Genomic DNA, 19,416 nt, shown 5'->3' with positions numbered 1-19,416 from the left:
AATGGAATAATGGTGTGTTCTCTCCAGCAGTTTTCCTTGTTAAATCTTGTTCAAATAAAATATAGAGCACTAGAAAATGTTTTGCACCCCCAGGGAAGAGTGGTCAGTATCCTGCTGCCTCCAGGAATTAAAAACAAATCCTTGCTTGGACACAGTAGGAGGGAAATTGCACTGCCAAATGTATTCAGGTTAAATGAGCGTGGAGTCAAGTTATATAAGTAGCAGGAAGGAAATATGATAGACTAGCTTCATTCTCAGTTTTGGAAGGGCATGAGCAGGGCTAAGGAAGGATGGTGTTGCAAACGTCTCCTGCTAACTCAGGAGGTGGTCCTAAGGGTATCTTTCCCCTAAAGAAAAATGGTTATAGATTTCCATCCTTCAGCATATTCAGTAAAATATTCAGCTAGTTGCAAAGAAAGTTAAGTTGCACATGTTGCATTGTGTGATCCTGCGCATTTGGAGACAAGTCCCACTGGGTTCAATGAAGTGTGCTCTTGAATAAGTTTGTATAAGATTGAAGCTTGGAGCTGAATTATGCTAGCTGGTGTTACTGGGTGGTTGGGGCTCTTTTTTGTATAAAGATACTCACAGAAAAGAATTGTAATGGTCTGCCACCATAGGCTAATCCTAGACTGAATATTCTAGCTGTCAAGTCCTACTTCCAAGGAGTCCTATCTTCATCCCAGCTCTAGAAACGTTAAAACAGTAAGGAGCTTTGACTATACTTCCTAATGCCCAGAGGACACAGGACGTAAGAAAGCTTTGTGAAATTCTAGCTTAACAATAAACCTTCTTTAAACCTTCTATTTATATTTTACTTGCTTCAAGAGCGTATTGAGTTTCAGAGTAGAAGAGATTCTAAGAGTGACTTTGATGATTATAGGAAGAAAAGAAATACTGACATGAGACTTCATCTATTTATGGGGATTTGAGAGCAGTAAAAGCTGACCCCTCGATGGAGAGGGACAGCTATTTTGTCCAATTGTGAGAGGTGCTGCATCTCGGATGTCAGTCTCTGTAGCCAATCAGAATTTACTTTAAAGGCTGTTCCCACAATCTTAATGCCTTTACTGGAGGAAAAGTTCAACTCCGTTCATGCTTAAAGGTGAGCTTACCTGATTTGCGCCAATCCAAATCAATATGTGAACCAAAAAACATCCAGCCTCCAAATTCAAACTTCTCTGCGTTTTGCAATGCCAGTGATGTGTACAAACATATGTATACTAAGATAAATTCACACATTAGTGAAAATAACACACACAAACATTTTTATATAAAAAATACATTGAAAAGATAAGTGGAAGTAAATTGCATCTTAAGACCATAGGTTAAAAAAAAACACAATTCCCCTAAGAGGAAAAGATGCGTTATTTGGGGACTTGTTAGTTTAGAGATAAGGTGAGTAAGAGGGTGACATTACATGGGTTGGAGAAAGTGGATAGAGAAATATTTTTGCTCCCTCCTAACACCGGAACTTGTGAACATTGAAGCTGAATGTCAGAAGATTCAGCACCGATAAAACAAAAGGACTTATTTATACATTGCATAGTCGAACTATGGAACTCACTGTCCGCAAGAAGCAGTGAGGACCATCAACTTGGATGCCTTTAGAAGAGGATTACCCCAGTTCATGGAGCACAAGGCTATGCATGGCTTCTAGTCTCAAGGGCTGTGTTCTACCTCCACTGCCAGATGCAGTGTGCCTCTGAATACTGGTGGCTGGGAATCGCAGGTGAGCCCAGTTCCATTGTGCCTCATGTCCTGCTTCCCACAGGTATCTGGTCTGCCCCCTGTGAGAACAGGATGCTGGACTGGATGGGCCATTGGCCTGATTCAGCATGGTCTTGTGTTCATTAAATTATCGGTAAATGCTTTGAAAATAATATAGATATTCTCAGTTTCCAGTATTGACCAATTGTCTCTGTTTCTAGCCATTCCCTCCATAGCTACAATCTAATTGAGAGTTAAGCATGCTTAAACCTATTGTAATCCATCATCTTAAGCAGGGCCTGGGTCTAGGAAGTGGCCCTAAGCCTCTACATTTAAGTAGTTGAACCTGCTTGTAAAGGTAAAGGTAAGGGGACCCCTGACCATTAGGTCCAGTCGTGACCGACTCTGGGGTTGCGGCGCTCATCTTGCTTTACAAACCGAGGGAGCCGGTGTACAGCTTCCGGGTCATGTGGCCAGCATGACTAAGCTGCTTCTGGCGAACCAGAGCAGCACACGGAAACGCCGTTTACCTTCCCGCTGGAGCGGTACCTATTTATCTACTTGCACTTTGACGTGCTTTCGAACTGCTAGGTTGGCAGGAGCAGGGATCGAGCAATGGGAGCTCACCCTGTCGCGGGGATTCGAACCACCGACCTTCTGATCGGCAAATCCTAGGCTCTGTGGTTTAACCCACAGCGCCACCCACATCCCCGAACCTGCTTGTACCTGCCTATTAAAAAGTGGATTATATCATCCCTCGAGACACGGAGACTTGCTTACCTGATACTGTGAGAAAGCATAGGAATATGTTGACTCTGGGTTTTAGGTATGCACCATTTTCAAAAGCAGGCCCTGATCTGAAAGTAAATGCACATACAAATATGTTATAGAAGTAGTAAGGTGGTTCCATAAAACAGGAAACCTGATGCATGTTGAGCAGGGATTGAGCAAACATAGGCTTGTGTATGTCTGCGATATCAGCCATGTAAATTTGAATTTAAGAAGACAGAACGTGCTATTCTAAAGCAGGGATAGGGAACCTGTGGTTGGACTAGAACGCCTATCATCCCTGACCATTAGCCATATTTGCTTGGGTTGATGGGAGTTGGAGTCCAACATCATCTGGAGGGTCAAAAGTTCCCCGCTCCTGGGCAGGAAATATCTCCCCAATGCAAATATAATTGTACCATTTGCAGGCCACATAACATCTCTTTTCTATTATGCAGCTAATAAAAGCAATTCCGTAGCACTATTTGCTTGTCGCTTCTGTGCATTCGTACACTCATCCTATCCCTGCTGGAGGTCTGGTACCGCCTGAAACAACAATGGCTTCTGACGTGGCCAGCTGTCCACAATCTTTCCCCAAGCCTTGCTTCCTACCTGTACACACTTAGTCACATCAGAATGGGGAGAGGGAAGCAAGCCCATTCCCTTTTGTTTTAACGACTGCTCCAAAATTAAAGGGCCAGCTTGGTATGTTTAGTATGCGACTTACTAAGTACAGCATGTAATACTTAAAGAAAAAAGGACAGGAGTGCTAAGCAGGACCAGATGCATCAGATTTAATAAGCCTGTTAAGTAGATTCCATGGAAATCTATCCACTGTCAACAGCTGAGAAAAAATTGAATTCATGTCATATTACGGAGCTGTCAAAAACGTTAAGTGATTTTTCCTAACCTGAAACAGAAATGAAGTGTTGTGAATGATTGGCCCCTCAAACAATATGGCTACTGGCCACATTTTCTACAATGAATGACATGAATGTCGTCAGTTATGAACATCTGCTGACAGTGTGGGCTTCATCAGCCAGGCAAGCAACTGGCAATACTCAGAGTGCCGAGAACAAATGGTAAGACTAGAAGCACTTTCTAAAAGTAAAATGTAGTGAAAGTGAAACACAAAGGCGGATTTAGGGCAGTACGATGAGTTCTGAACTGGGTGTTGAGCCTAGCGGGTGCTGCAGGATATCAAAAATATGGCAGTGAATTGATCAGGATGGAAGGCAAGACGTGGGAGGGTGCCGAGTTTTGGCCTTGCACAGGGTGCCATTGAAATTTGAAAGACTAAAGTCTGCCCCTGTGAAACACATGTGTTACATGTACTTGTGGTTAGGCTTTCTATGATGGTCAAATTAGAAGAGATGATGGAGATTTGCAAGTGGGTCTCCATTCTCCCTAAACGTATTTCTCCCCCCCCCAAAAAAGCACCTTCAGATGGAGGAGGAGGGAATTGAGACTGGCAGCCTTGTGCCCAGGAAGGAGGAGAGGGTAGTTTGCCGATTCAAATGTCATCTAAGCAACTGTCTGCCCCACAAAGGGAAATATACAGGCGCTTGTGTTTTCCCTAATGTGACAACAGAAGTCAGTGTATAATAAAAAATTTCCTCCATGCTAGCAGTGGGCAACACATCACCTATTTATCTGCATGGAAAGGCAGATCATCAGATAAATAGTGACCCTGGAGGGAAGGTGGTGGGTGTGATACTGAAAAGGAATGGATGTGTTGACTACAGTTTGCGGTTTTGAATGAGGTCATTCTAGGAATAGTAATACTACTGCATACAAATCCACACCCCAAAGGTGCCTTTTGTTAATAATAAAATAGTATACTACATTATTCCTAGTTCTCCATCCTAACGTTTCATAATGAAGTGGTATTTCTGGGCAGAAAGCAACATAACGGCTTCTTCCTCTGGCTTCTACTTTATTACTGCTTTGGACCCTAATAGGCAGGTTGCCCTTGCAAAGCAAAGAAGCTGCAAGTGAAACACAAGAGGAACATGCCATCAAGTCACTTGCACAGATGGGATACCTGTCGCGGGAGCAGCAGCCACCTAGAGCAGACAACAAAGTCCACAGTGAAGTTGCCTAGCTCAGAATATTTGTTTGTTTATGGCCTGCAGGGAACAATCCTTTAAAGCTGCTGATAGAGTCATACCTTGGATCTTGAACGCACTGGCCCCTGAACAAATCGGCTCCTGAACGATCGAAACCTGGAAGTGAGTGTTCCGGTTTTCAAACGTTCTTTTGGAAGCTGAACATCCAACGGGGCTTCCACAGCTTCCTGAAGGAGCTTCCTGCAGCCAATCAGAAGCTGTGCTTTGGTTTCCGAACGTTTTTGAAGTCAAACGGACTTCCGGAACGGATTCCATTCGACTTCCAAGGTACGACTGTATTACATGCCCCAGAGATGTGTAGATGTTTCTATCCTTAGTTCAGATCTTGGACCAGCCACTCTCATCCTGACCTACCTTGCAGGATTGTTTTGTGGATCAAAGCTGGAGGGGTATATATCTTATATGCTACCCTGAGTTCTTAGAGGAAGGGTGGGATAAGAATGAAATGAGTGAATAAACTCTATGAGCCAGGAGAGAACTCTGGGACATCCCCCCGCAAAGTTGATAAATAAAAAACAAGTTCTTGAATCAAGAGAAGATTTCACCCATCACAGAGTGAGGAAGCCAGTGCTGAGACCTGCAGCTTACACTACACTCCTTCAACCAGCCTGCTGACCTTAGGAGACTGCTATCCCTTAAGGTTAGCAAGATTCAACTATCTCTGCAATCAGCTCTTGTACGTGGAATGGGGAGTGGGGAGATGCAAGACGGTCCTTTGACTCAGGTGGCCAATAGTATTGGGCTGCCCTGCAGCTGACCACCATTTGATTCAGTGGCTTAATTCTAACTGTGGAGCAATAAGGGAAAGATATCTCAAATGTGATGCAGAATTGTTCTAACTGCTTTGAACCAGACCTTTCTGGTAGAAAGTATGCCAGGATTACAGAATGAGGTTTGCCTGAGCAAGGACAGAATCTACGAAAAGGACACTCCCTGATTGTGTGTGGTGCCTGGGGTGGGTGGAACAAGTTTTTCTTCTTGTCCATGTTGCAATATGGGAGGAGAGAGCACAAATGACAAGGCGGCAGGGACGGAAGTTCCATAGGTCAAAAGAACATTGGAGAGGCAAGGCTGCTTTTCTTTCTTCCCTACCAGGTGAGCTTGCTTTCCTTTACCTGCTTTCCTTTTCTCCCATTAAGAAAATTTAACTTGATTCTCATTCTGTGCTTATAGAAGACGCTATATTTTGCACATGCATTTTGAAGGAGTCTATTGATTTTAGGCTGTTTGCATTACATATCACCTACTGAACTAAGGTTTGGGACATTTTTGCCTTGCGGTATAGGTTCTTCACCTTTTAGGGGGAGAAAGATGCTGTCTCAGTTGTGGATTAAGACTTCACCCAGAGACAAATCTACAGGAGAAGTAAAAGTTAGGGCTTGCCAGATTTGCATAGGAAAATAAGCATATGCAGGATGGTGAAATTTGCATTGACTTTATGTGCCTGAGTTCCTCTGTAGTGGTTTTGCTGGTTTATTCAGCCTTAGCTGGGGAATCGGGAGGAACTAAACTTTTCCTCTTTTGCTACACAAAATTAGTCAATTTGCTTATCCAGTGCTGGCTACTCTGTCCGGGTATGTTATATAGTGGTGGAGGTGGGTGAGGCCAATAACAGGCAAAACCAGATTCTTTTGTATGTGCTAGGATGATATATACTCTCTCAAGGCAAGTCTCCTGAAGACAATTTAAATCAGGGTATTTGGAGCAACCCCATGGCAGAAATATTTTGTCTCCCATGTAAAAATCCCCTTGCCTCCAATAACCTTTTCACAGTCTTTTTCTCCTACCCCTTCCAAATCCTTACCAGTCCCCTTGATATACTGGGAATGTGCATTGTGTGGCCTTAGGAAACAGGTTTAAATACTAATACATCTACATTTCCTCCTGGCAAGAGCTGCATCACGACTGAAGAATGTCTTCCATTTTAAAAGGTGGGTCACTTTTGCTTTGTATCTATACTGAGAATACTTCTGTTAACAAAGAAGTAGTTACTGTACATGAAGCTGGGTGAGGCAGTTGCCTCAGGCAGCACCTCTCAGGCAGCATTACCCTATTCCGCTGCCCAGCTTTGCAGTTGGTCTTCCCAGCCTCTAGGGGCAGAGAGGGACTGGTGGCAAAGCTCTGTGGAATGCCTCCCCTCCTACTAGTCAGCGAGAAGGGTTCCACCACATGGTAGTGTGGTAGGGCTTTGCACTGGCTTCTCCTGAAAGGATATGCAAAACCCCTTGGCCGGTGGGAGGGAGGGGATCTGGAATGGATTTCCCCCACCACCTAGCAGGGGAGACTCCTTACGAAGCTTGTTCCCCCATTGTGTGGGCAGCAGCAGGGCATTTCACCTGGTGAGCTATAGGTTCCCCATCTTTGCAAAAAAGCATGGATGACCAAGTTGTGGCATACACAACAGTGGTTTGTGGCATTCCTAGACTGAAGGCTGAAGGGCCTTTGGTAAAGTGCCTATAGCAGAAAAGCAGACCTGCAAAGCCTTGGCATGTGGCACACTTGGCAAAAGCAAGGATGGCTACCACTGCAATAGTGTTTGGAAGTTTTCTTGGCTGGGGAATGCAGATGAAGGTGATGGATCTTTGACTTCACTTTGTAAATGTCACAGCATCTCTGCTTCCTGTTTCTCTGTTTTCTTTCATCTCATAACCATTAGTGTTTGGGAGAGACGAGAAGGAAAAGGAAAAAGAAAAGGAAAAAAGCCACAAAGAGGGTGAGAAGAAAGATAAGAAAAAGAAAAAGGAGAAAAAGGTAAGAAAAAGGATGCTGAATTAGAGGTGGCTTTTCTTACAGTTGGGAGGCATGTCTCCACCCAATGCACATTTACTTGCTTGGTTCCCTTCAAGTCCCTCAAGTGAAGCTGTCACCTGTTCATGAGTTGTCACCTGCGAATGTCTCAAATGCACACATCTCAGCTTAACTCTGAAGTCTGATGTAAGGTGGTTTCATCAAACTACAAAATAGATACAGACTGTGGTGATTGTCAGGGTGCACATGGCTTCAAACATCAGTGGTGAGAGAGCACTGGAATCGGAGTAAATGGTTATGCATACACACCTTCAGTCTGTTTCATTTGGTGAGACAGATGATTCCTCAGTACAATGTCCTGAAAGCCTTTGAGTGGTTTTCAAGTAAGTTTTACTTAGAGTAGACAGTGGCGGAGTTTCATGCTCCAGCACTGGGGGGGAGGAGAGCAGGCGTGGGTGTGGCTGGCGTTCATCCCGGGGGTGTGGCGCACGTTCTGGGGGCGTGGCCTGCTGCCTGCGGGGGTGTGGTGCCCAGCATGGACAGGGGGGCAGCTGCGATGGCACCCCACCAGGATTGCGCTGCTGGGGACGGTGCATTCCCCCTGCCCCCAGCTTCCTCCGCCAGTGAGAATAGACCCATTGAAAGTAATGGACCTTAGTCATGTTCATTAATTTCAGTGTATCTAGTGTGAATAAAATTTAGATTACTAGTACTCTTTAAAACCATTCCAAATGCCCCACAGAATGATGGTCATTGGCTAGCTTTGTATATCCTGATGCATGAATTTGCAAAAATCAATACAGTAAACACAATCCAATTTTATGAAGTAGCATGGAAATCTTTAATAGCTCATTCACTGTCTGTGCCATATGAAATCATCACATCAGAGCTACTGCAAGCTCGTTTCTTCTGCTCAGATGGCAGAACTATTTATCACTCTGAGGCAGCAGCTGCTCCTGTAAAGCTGCATTGATCCAATTAATTACATGATGTTGCAGTTTGTGAGAATTTGTCCTACAATGGGAGTTCAAATTATAGGTGATGTCAGTGGCCGCAAAGGACTGACCACATTCTACCAACATCCTCCAAGAGGAATACATTTACGCAGATCAGGAAATTCATTTATTTGTGTAACACTTCAAAAAGATATATACAGTAGTTGCTTCACTTTTATATTCTCTGTGCCAATGTGAGTCTAGGTGGCAAGAAGAAAGATATAGGAATGTGAAGGGTAGTGAAAGTTTGGAATAAAGGCCTATGACTGGAGGCTATGAAAGAAGGCTTAAAACTCAGAGTCTTTTACAGACACTGGCTCAGATTGTGCATCTTGGTAAACTACTGCTGAGAAGAATTGTTTATCTAACTGTGAGGCTCCCACACAGTGGGTCTGCAAGACATGACATGCCACAATCACTATTTGGCTATGATTCATCACTTGTTTTCTTAAGACCTTTGAAAGCAATGCAGTTCAGCTGACTGTTTCCTCCCTGCTCTGTATGTGAGTCAACCTGGGCCCAGCTTGGATAACTAAAGGGAAATTTTTAATCGGGGAAAATGCCTACAGAACTCAGCATTTAATAGGGAGATAGAAAGACGCTGTTGCGAAATGTAGGGGGAAAACAGCTGGATGGGTGTGTAGCATCTTTCAAAGGGCGCATGATGAGTGAGCTTTTAGGCTAGAATGAGAGTGCGGTGATTTTTTTTACCCTTCAGAATCCACTTTCATGTTCCCACATCACAGCATAGAAGTCCATGACTGGCACAAAGTGCATCAACATGCATTGAAGTCAAGATGCTAATTCGGCCCCAGGTGCCTTCTTTCAGTTACCTTCTCATCCTGCAAGATGCAGTAGGCTTTGTTCATTTATGTAAGCTTTGGCAAATGTCGAGGATTCAAAATCTCAAAAGATTCCCATCCATTTATCGGCCACATTTAAAAAAAAAAATTCCCCAAATTTGCCATATGTCTTGTGATGGTAGGGATGGATGGATCTGTCAGTTTAGGTTCTCTGGTTTCTCTTTTCCCCCATTATGACTGCATCCACCCAGTCCGTGATGCTGTATAGCTTTCAGCATAGGCTGACAATGCATCTCCTTACCCTGACAGCCAAGGAATGTTGTTTTTATGACCTGCCTGAAAAGTATGGCTGTTTGGGGTTGGTGGTTTTTAAATGGCTGCTTTTGTTTAAATTTATGTTGTTGTTGTGTCCTTATAGGGAAGGGTGAGTAAGAAATTGAAGAAACAAATATACTGACTAGCAGCAGCTCCCCATGAGTCTTTCCCAGGCCTTTCTAGAGATACCAGGATTGAATCTGATGCCTTCTACTGTATATACAAAGCTGTTTTTTCCCCTAAGCAAGGGGGATGGTTGTGGCTCAGAGGCAGAGCAGACGCTTTGTATGCCAAAGGCTGCAGATCTGATCCCTGGCATGTCCAGGGTAGGGCTGGGAGAGACCCCTGTCTCAAACTCTGAAGAGCTGCTGTAAGTCAGGCTAGATGATGCAAGCCAGGTGGAACAATGGTATGTTCCTGTGACTGCCAAGTTCTGTGTTCTGTACCACCACTGGTCTAATCGCTTGGTTTTTGCTCCCTAGCATGATGGGAAAGATGATGACAGCAGCAGCAGCTCAGACAGCGATTCTGAAAAGGTAATGAGATGCTTGGTAGACTGAATGGGAAGGGGTTCAGCTGCTGGCAGGTAGGTAGGGATGCCGATGCCGATGCCGAGGCTGAGGCTGAGGCTGAGGCTGAGGCTGAGGCTGAGGCTGATTATTATTTGGTCCCATATTATTTTAGCAGACAACACTCCCCCCCCCCACTTTTTATCCAAGTTAAAGAAAGAGCCACTTTCTAAATGTTTGCCTTTCAGTAGGCCTGCTGGAAAGCTAATTGGCAGCCCTGCCTGTATTCACTGCCAATGTACTAGCAGCAGACACAGTCTAGTCCTTCAGAGAGGACGTAAACCTTTGTCTGGGCTGTACCACTTCAGACTTCAGTTGTGGACTTTCATGTTGCAAGGCACTCCGTGGTATCAACAACCACCCATCTCCTTGACATGCCAGTTTATGCTGTGGGGGTTTCATTGTACAGTGGTACCTTGGTTTACGAACTTAATCCGTTCCTGAAGTCCGTTCTTAAACAAAACCTGTTCTTAAACCGAGGCATGCTTTCCCTAATGAGGTCTCCCACCACCGGTGCCCTTCCACTGTTCGGCTTCCGTTCGCAAACCGGAACACTACTTCCAGTTTTGTGGAGTTCGTAAACTGAATAGTTCGTAAACAGGGCTGTTCGTAAACCGAGGTACCACTGTATGGAGAATCACACAATCACATAACACCCCCATCCACACCCAATGGCAGTCTGAAGTGGTACAAACCAAATGAAGGTTTTAGTACCCCTGTGAGAAGTATTGGAATATTTATATCCCACCTTAAGATTGGAAGATCGTTAAGGTGGCTTACAGTAGACTTCAATAATGTATGGACATTTACAAGCCTGAAACCCACACCACACTTTTAAGTCCTGTTACCAATGGATGGTCAGTTGGCAGATGATTCCTTTGAAGTCCCAGTGCAACTGGCAGCTGAAGCTGAATGTGTTTTTTCTAGCAGGGAAGGGGGGGGGGGAGTAAGCAGTTTCCTATAATTGCTCCTTCTTTGGCTGGTGGATGGGCCAGACTGCCCTCCTTCTTGCTATCATCACCCTGTATTTGCATGCTCTGGGCAGATACACTGAGAAACTGTGTGGTCTCAGGTGCAAAAGCACTTCTGTCTCTGAAGAAAAGAGAAGCAATGGCAGCGAGGATGAAAACTGTCCCTGATAAAAAATATCCCTGCTTGAACTGACAGAAGCCTCTGCTTTTTGGAATGTGGTTATCATAATGAAAGGCGAAAGAAGGTTGAGGGATTGTGAAATGTTCCTCAGCTCCAAATTACATTCTCTCTTCTTGTATGCCGCAGGCTCGCAGTGGTGACAAGAAGAAAAAGAAGGAAAAGGATTAAATTTGGGGCAGCCAACAACTAGCAGAGGACATGAGCCGAGTTGCCTAAGAATGTCTTCAGGGCATTTGGAAAGGAAGGAAGAAGTGTCTGGGTTCAATGCATGTAAAACGAAGTGTATTTGTTTTGTTTTCCATTAAAACTTAATACTCTTGTTTAATTCTCCCTTCATAAGCAATCTGCTTCTAGCCTTAGTGAAAGGTGATAATAACTAAATACCATTGTGGTAGGATTCACATTGTGGAATACCCTGTTGCAGGAAGGATGGCATAATCAGCTGTATAAAAGTGAGGTAGCAGTGCCACCAGCTGGTGCTACAAAACTGCTGCATCTATACTCTAAATCTTATCTAATGGATGCTTGTCAAGCCTTTTTCAGCATGATTCCACAGTGCCCAAAGGAAAACAAAAATGCATTAAGCATGCAGGCTAGGCTTCTGGCACTTGTTAAGTAATTATGAAACGTGGTCCAATTGTGCAATGGAACTTTCCCACACCTCCTCTCCCCCCCCCCCGGCGTCTCCCACCCCACAGTCCCTAATCCTGCTCTGGAAGGTTGGGGACAACCCCAGAACAGAAGAGAGGACACAGATTTTGCATATGCTAACGGTTATCTGCACATGTAGAAACAATTACTGGATCCCAGGCAAGTCAGGATTCTCCCCCCACCCCCCACATGAAGGAAATATAATACGCATTCTCATAAGGTCTCATCTTATGCTCATCAAACATTTAGCCAAACATGTTTGAACATTCCTGCTGAGTTTGTTCTTAACTAATGACTACTACGGGTATGTACTTTTTTTAAATAAAAAAAATTGCTTCACAAAGTGGGGAGGGGAGGATACTGGAAGAGACCTGTGCAGGAGCTGCAAATTAGACGCTACTATCTTTAATCCTAAATGTCAAACAAGTGTTCAGGTGAAGTTGTTTGATCCCTAACAAAGCAGAGAAGATGTTAGGGGTCTCAGAGCTCATCAAAAAGTAATGTGGGAGCGAGAGGGGAAATCACAGAACTGTAGAGTTGGAAAGGGAGCCCAAAAGTAATCTAGTCTTGGATGATGGACTCAAGGGCATCCTGATCAAATTTGCAGATGACACCAAACTGGGAGGAGTGGCTAACACCCCCGAGGACAGGATCACACTTCAAAACGACCTTGACAGATTAGAGAACTGGGCAAAAACAAACAAGATGAATTTTAACAGGGAGAAATGTAAAGTATTGCACTTGGGCAAAAAAAATGAGAGATGGGTGACACCTGGCTTGAGAGCAGTACATGTGAAAAGGATCTAGGAGTCTTGGTTGACCACAAACTTGACATGAGCCAACAGTGTGACGCGGCAGCTAAAAAAGCCAATGCAATTCTGGGCCTCATCAATAGGAGTATAGCATCTAGATCAAGGGAAGTAATAGTGCCACTGTATTCTGCTCTGGTCAGACCTCACCTGGAGTACTGTGTCCAGTTCTGGGCACCACAGTTCAAGAAGGACACTGACAAACTGGAACGTGTCCAGAGGAGGGCAACCAAAATGGTCAAAGGCCTGGAAACGATGCCTTATGAGGAACGGCTAAGGGAGCTGGGCATGTTTAGCCTGGAGAAGAGGAGGTTAAGGGGTGATATGATAGCCATGTTCAAATATATAAAAGGATGTCACATAGAGGAGGGAGAAAGGTTGTTTTCTGCTGCTCCAGAGAAGCGGACACGGAGCAATGGATCCAAACTACAAGAAAGAAGATTCCACCTAAACATTAGGAAGAACTTCCTGACAGTAAGAGCTGTTCGACAGTGGAATTTGCTGCCAAGGAGTGTGGTGGAGTCTCCTTCTTTGGAGATCTTTAAGCAGAGGCTTGACAACCATATGTCAGGAGTGCTCTGATGGTGTTTCCTGCTTGGCAGGGGGTTGGACTCGATGGCCCTTGTGGTCTCTTCCAACTCTATGATTCTATGATTCTAGTCCAACCCCCTGCAATGCAGGAATCTCAACTAGATCATGCACGACAGGTGGCCATCCAACCTCTGCTTAAAAACCTTCCAGGAAGGAGAGTCCACTATCTTCTAAGGGAGACTGTTCTATTGTCAAAGAGGTCTTACTGTTAAAAAGCTATTCCTGATGTTTAGTTGGAATCTCTTGCAACTTGAATCCATTTTACATAAATGAAGCATGTCTACTTCTATAAAGTAGAAGAGGGGAATGTGTTTTGTTGTGGGTTTCTCTGATTCCACATGTGGAGACTCATAGACTTGGATCACCTAAGTTCCAGTTCCTACTGAGCTCTGAACTTGCTTTGTGGCAAGTCACACTGGTCTCAAGCAGTCATTTCCCTATGATTCTAATGTTGCAGGGGATAAGTTTGGTTATAGGTTTTCTTTTTTCTTTATATTTGTATTCTTATCTTGAAACCCAATTAGAAAAAATGTTGTTTTTTTTAAGTCATGTGGATCGACAGTAGAAAGGCAATTTGGAGAGAAGCTCTTTGTGCTTTTAGGCATAGATTCATTTATCATATTTATATCCTGCCTTCCCCCCCCCCCTGCAATGGGAATGGAATGAGCTAGATGACCTTCAAGTCCCTTGCAGCTTAATGGCTCTAAGGCTCTGGGGTCTGGACAGCAGAACTATTCAAGTCAGGGGTAGCCAATGATATTGGATTCTCATCAGCTCCAGCCAGCAAGGTCATGGATGATGGGAGTTTGGAGTCCAGCAACCTCAGGTGGTCATCATACTGGCTAACCCCAGCTTAACCTACCAAAGGAGCCTGGTTTTTTGTTATTTAAATTGGCCAAGTATAGGTGATTGATTGCTGTATAACCTGGCTGTATAACGTAACACCCTTTCCAGGGTTCTAGCCAACCAGCCAATCCCTTTACTAGGATTGAAAAACACCCACATGTATTTCATTACCCCCTTTGACACACAACCTTGCATAAAATAACCAGTATATAAACCAAATGCCTGTTATATAAGGCATTGAAGGGTGGAGCAGAGAAAGCAAGAGAGCCAGTAATGATTACTTAAGAGATATCTTGTTTACATGCATCCACTCATATTTATATAACCATGTCATCACACACAGGTTTTCTTTAGGAGTCCCTGAACAGAACATCTGAACAACAACCATAGCAGCATCTTACTTAATTATAAGAAATACTCAGGCGAGCTCACGCATAGAGGAATAATTACAGGATCTCTGTGCGTCAGGCACTGTCTGAAAAACAAAGTCTGTATTGTTGGTCTGCATCTAAGTGTGCATGTCATGAAGATCTAAAACTCTAAAAACCATGTCAAATAACATCTGGGTAGCAATGTTGTGATTGTATTCTAATGGATTTCTGTTCTGAATACTCGGAGGAATGTTACGGTAGGGCACCCTTATGGAAGGGAAGGTATCTGTGGTTTTGGCATTTGGATAGCTATCATGTGAATGACTACCAGTAGATGCAGCTTGTTGTGAAATGGGTTTAATAGTAGCAGCAACAGAAGCACATGAGCCCATTTAGTTTGTAGCGGTCATAATCAGTGTCTATAAAATTTGTGAGCTGGCCAGAAAGCAAAGTTCTTATGAGGAAGAAGAATCAGGGAGATTCTAGTGGCTGGCATCCTTGGGAATCCTTAAACCCATGGCCCTAGCAAGAGGGTCCAGCACTGATCCCCAGAAACCCCTTTTCCTGTAACTGGGACACCACCTTGCCAGCTTTCCTCCAGTCCTCAAAGTAATTTTCTGTATGACGTGGAGAGAACCAGACAGATGATATATATATATTTTTCAAAATTAAATGTAACTATGCTTTGCTATTTCAAGGGATTGAAAAGGCACATGGTCAGAGGCAAGGGTTTGAACCAAAGGACAGAGAGAGGGAAAAAGAGGTCTTCAAAGAAAGTGCGTGGCTTCCTTCAAAGTACCTTGGGGAGTACAGTTTGTTATGAGTGCTGAGAATCGCAATCTCTGTGAGGGGTGAACTACAATTCCCAGGATTCTTTGGGAGAAGTCATGTGCTTCAAATGGATGGTGTGTGAATGTGACCAAAGCCACTTGGGAAAGGAGGATGAGCCATAAAGAGCTGAACTGCAAGCCAGGTCAACCTGACCGGACTGTCATATCTTTGCTGAATCAGTCGTTGCCTGCACTTGCGCGATGCACATAATGATTAGAAACTATGTTGATGGTTTTCATGCCAGAAGCGACTTCTCACAGCTCTATTGCTAAAAGTACAAAACAATCAAAATCCAGTTCTGCTTCCCCCACTTTTTAATGGGCAACATTACCTGCAAGAGTTCCTTTCCCAAAATTTATCAGATCTGTAGAAACATTTCTGTTTTTGTGAAAAGGCTTCATGGTTTTCCGCATGTTGGTGCATCAATTGCATTCTTTCCCAGAAAAGTTTCATTTTTCTACAATTGGAACCTGCTTTTTAAATGCACTTGAAGGTACACCTTGGGAAAAGCCCACAGGGTGGGTTGTAGGTCTCTAGGCTTGACCAAAGTGCTTTGGAAGGACATAGAACTCCATAAATGTTTTGTTCTTCCCTTGCTGAGAAGGTAGGCTTTGCTGTGACATAACTTGAAAGTTCCTGTTATGTAGCAACCTCCCGACGTGTGCAAAAGCTGGTGTTCAGACTCCCTGTGATTGCTGAATCATTAAAACAAGTATGATTCACGCAGTGCCTTAAGTACATGACGGTGATGGTGGTGAGGAGAACCCCACAGATTACATATTTGTCCCAATTTAAGAGCTGGTTAGCATTTCTGTCTACAGTGAGTTCTTCTAAATAGCAGTCCACCCACCTGCAGGCTTTGGAAAGATGAGAATTTTGCACAGATGATGGAGTCTCATCAACAATTCCCCACAATTCCCTCATGTTTTGGCTTGATGGAAGCCTGCTTCCACTCCCACAAGTGGCGAAACATCCAGAGCAAGGCTGTATGTGTCACGCAACCCTAAGTATTTTATTCTAAGCCAGGACTGCACATGCTTATTTAGAAGTACCTTCTACTGAATTCAATGGGACTTCCTTCCAGGCAGAGTGGATAAAAATCAATGATTTTTTAAAAAAATCAAAAATCAGATTTTAAAAATTTTTAATCGGATTTTTTAAAATTTAAATTGGATTTTTAAAATAAAATGCTTTTGGAGGGAAAATCTTTCAAAAGATAGTTTTTATATTTAAGTTACGTTATAGTCCAAAGGCTATTCAACAGGAAATAAGGATTTGTTTCAAGTTTTTCATGTGTGCTAAAACTCAGTCTAAGTTTTCTTTTAAAAAAAATTGTTTAACCACATCAGCTAACAAACATGGATACAGATGCTATAATGTTATTCTTTTAGTTAAATAAATTGTTTAATTGTTATTAAGGAAATAAAGTACAGCAGAAAAACTGTCCAAATATAAACAGTTAACTTATTAAACCTCACAATAATTTCATAATTGTATATGCCTTTCTAATAGTATAACTAAATCAGTAATTTTTGATATAAACTGTAAATACTACTTATTATTCCAAAAAACGAAACCTTCATCTGGTTGTAAATATTAAGATTATACCAGCAAGAATGAGTCTTTCTTTTTTAAAAACGATTTAAATCAAGTCTCACTGAATAGTGATTTAAATTGTGATTTAAAACAATTTGATTTACCGTATTTTTTGCTCTATAAGACTCACTTTTTCCTTCCTAAAAAGTAAGGGGAAATGTGTGTGTGTCTTATGGAACGAATGCAGGATGTGCAGCTATCCCAGAAGCCAGAACAGCAAGAGGGATAGCAAGGGAGCATTCATTCAAGAGTCAATGTGGTTGCCCCGTCTCCCCAATAGATTTCAAATCACTTGTATTTCTCACCAATTTTAATGTTGGGCCATTTCTTTTCATCCACTTCTTTCCTGATTCCGATGCCGTCTGTTGGTGAGGGTTTTTAAAGAATAAATAAATAAGGGGATTTGTTGCCCAACCATCTCAATCCCTGTGGTAGTGTTCGACCAAAAGCTTTCATGTTCAGATACAGTCGCAACCCTGATTGTGTGACTGAAATCAAATGGATTTATTATGGGGTTCTTTTAAAAAGTGCAACTGACAGAAGTTTGCTCAGAGCAAAATTTTGCGTGGATAATTCATTCTCAACGGTGCCATCTTCCATCATTCTAATTGCTACTGCAGTAGGAGCAGTCGGATTCTTCAAGCTCACTTTAAACTCATGGTTAAGTTTGTGGCCACATCCTTCGCTGCCCCATACCTGATGACGTCAGGTGAGGGGTAGGGGGCATGTTTTGGTGGAAATAGTTTTGTGGGTCAAGTTGGGATCCCAGGTGGGTTTCCTTTGGCCCATGGGCCAGCGGATCCTCACCCCATCTAAATTATCATAATTATTTCTAAAGCTGGCATCTTATATAAATTATAATGTGCAGAATTTACGCAAGTCTGTATCCTCTTCTGTCCTGGGGGGGGGGGGGTGATGTGTAAGTGACCTCCAAGAGTGTGATGGCCTGGGACTCAGGCTCGGACTTGGAACCAGAGGAGACTCAGTCTGCACCGGATCCTTTGCCTCAGGTATCATCTGAGCCAAGTCTGGGGCCTGATCCTGAAGAGTCCCAGTCTGCACAGGTTCCCCTGCAACAAACACCAGCTGGGTGGAGTCAGGGGCCTGAGCCTGCCCTGGCTCCAGATGCGAGAATTACCTTGTTGCCTTCAGCTGGGCCATCACTTACAGCTGCTCCATTACCGGTTTGGTCAGGGGAGGCTGAGGTGGTCTCTGGGTCTAGTAACCCACTGATGTCTCCCGAGCTGCAGAGACTAAGGTCTGAGAGAAGGAGAGACCTGAGTACTCGCAGGAGGTGTGCTCACCTTTGGGCGAGACAGGGAGGTGAGTCGCCAGGAGATCAGTACCGGCATCTACCCCGACAAAGATAAAAGGCTGTCGGACCCCGCCCCAGGTTGCAGGAGCAACATTGCTGTATGCTAGATCCTGCACCTGTTCTTGCCTCGTGTCCTGCCTTGGCCCTGTCAGACTGACTCCCAGCGGAACCTTCGGGTTCTAGACTGGTCCTGGACCATGTTTCACGGGTTACCCCCGGGCCCAGTGCAAAGAGGGAGAGAGATTGAGAGAGAAAGAGTCTGGTTGAAAGTAAAGCACCTTAGGGCTCTCTCTTGGAATCTGATAACAAATCAACGGCTTTGATGTCTCTTTACAGGAGTCTGTATGCTTCTGGTCTGCTTGTTGCAATCACATCTTAAGTCTCAGTAATAGATTTGTTTCTTTAATGGGCGTGCCTAATAAACCTGTTTAAAATTCCAACGTTGCATAAAGGAAACATCTACAGTATAGAGATCATTTCGCATTTCATTAAAAGGTATCATATTTTGTATTCTGTTGTTCAGTCAAGCATCAGTTATGGCCAAATCACACTCTGCAATACTAGAATATATTCCCCAATCAGCCCCAGTTCATATTAACTCATACTGTTGTAAGTTTTGGCAGTGTTGCTTGATTTCAAATAGGATTGCCAACTTTTGAATCAGCTGCTGCTGTCCCTTTATACCAGTGTTTTGATCTTACTCTCAAACCAGGGTTTAAACAAACCAGAGTTCCCAAAGTTCAAACATCATAACGCCATGGCTTGCTTGAAACCAGTCAGTGAAGCTTATAATATCCATCTTGGGGTGTGAAACAGGAAATAAGGGGAGATGGAGCATGGTAGGCTCCCTCATGTAGTGGGAAACCATGCCTTCCAATCACAACTGAAAACAAACTTTGTGTGCAGCAGAAAAACAAAGGAATGGCAGTTTGAATTTGGACAATGACAGACTGAGAGCTGGAGCTGTCTGAAGAAGGGATGCAACTATTGCTAATGGGGAATCCAAAACAGGATTAGCATTTATTCTGTCTGATGTAAATCTCATTGGTCTCAATATGCTATGCTGGCATATTTGAAAATAACTAGAAATTACAAATACACCATAAATCTTCACCTTTTTTTTATTGCAAGGAAACAGAGCAATAAGTGGCAAACCTCTCAAATTTCTTACTAGCAAGGGAAGTGGGGCATGCCACTCTCTTAACATATTTTTTTAA

At 43.5% G+C, this 19,416-nt stretch overlaps 1 long non-coding RNA gene across 1 annotated transcript; it reads left to right on the top strand.

Moving 5' to 3' along the window:
* The first annotated feature begins 5,584 nt into the window (after positions 1 to 5,584).
* Positions 5,585 to 11,508, top strand: LOC308467715. The gene is made up of 5 exons (XR_013981262.1): positions 5,585 to 5,702; positions 6,500 to 6,538; positions 7,264 to 7,358; positions 9,951 to 10,004; positions 11,316 to 11,508. It is a non-coding gene; the product is annotated as an uncharacterized lncRNA (long non-coding RNA).
* Positions 11,509 to 19,416: the final 7,908 nt, after the last annotated feature.

Source organism: Podarcis pityusensis (genome assembly GCF_964106645.2).
Source record: "Podarcis pityusensis genome assembly, chromosome: 2".
NCBI classification, from domain to species: Eukaryota; Metazoa; Chordata; class Lepidosauria; order Squamata; family Lacertidae; genus Podarcis; species Podarcis pityusensis.
Note: the sequence above shows the minus strand (reverse complement) of the source record. Positions and strands in the feature narration are given on the sequence as shown.